We start from the raw sequence: 544 nt of genomic DNA, 5'->3' as shown, positions 1-544 counted from the left end.
CGGAAGAGTGAACAGAAAAAAAACAATAAATAAACAAAAATGTAAAACATAATGAAACATTTGAGGAAGATAAAATTAAAGAAAGGTGGAAGAGAAAATAAACAGCAATAAAATGACACCTGGAAATAACAACGATAAAAGGTGAACGAAATAAAAATATAGCGAACTGAACGAAACCTAAAGACGCATGTGAAGAGGGAAAGTGAAACACAGAAACACGAATTAAGAAGAAAAAGACGAATAGGCAAAAAAAGAAAAAAAAAGAAAATAGAATCATACGGAGATACATACAAAGAGAAAAAAAAAAGAAATACCATGAAAAAAAAACACAAACAAGCAAAAAAAGAAACTTACTAACACACATAAAGAGAGAAAGTAACAAAACATTAAAAGAAACACACACAAAAAAACACGAAACCTACTGACACACATACATAAAAAGGGAGAAAAAACAACAACGAAATCCTACGAGGAAAGAATTAACAAATAAATAAATAAAGAATAAAAACCATCATAAAAACAACCACGTAAAAAAAAAGAAATA

This window comes from Penaeus monodon, chromosome 22 (assembly GCF_015228065.2).
Source record: "Penaeus monodon isolate SGIC_2016 chromosome 22, NSTDA_Pmon_1, whole genome shotgun sequence".
Lineage (NCBI taxonomy): Eukaryota > Metazoa > Arthropoda > Malacostraca > Decapoda > Penaeidae > Penaeus > Penaeus monodon.
Note: the sequence above shows the minus strand (reverse complement) of the source record.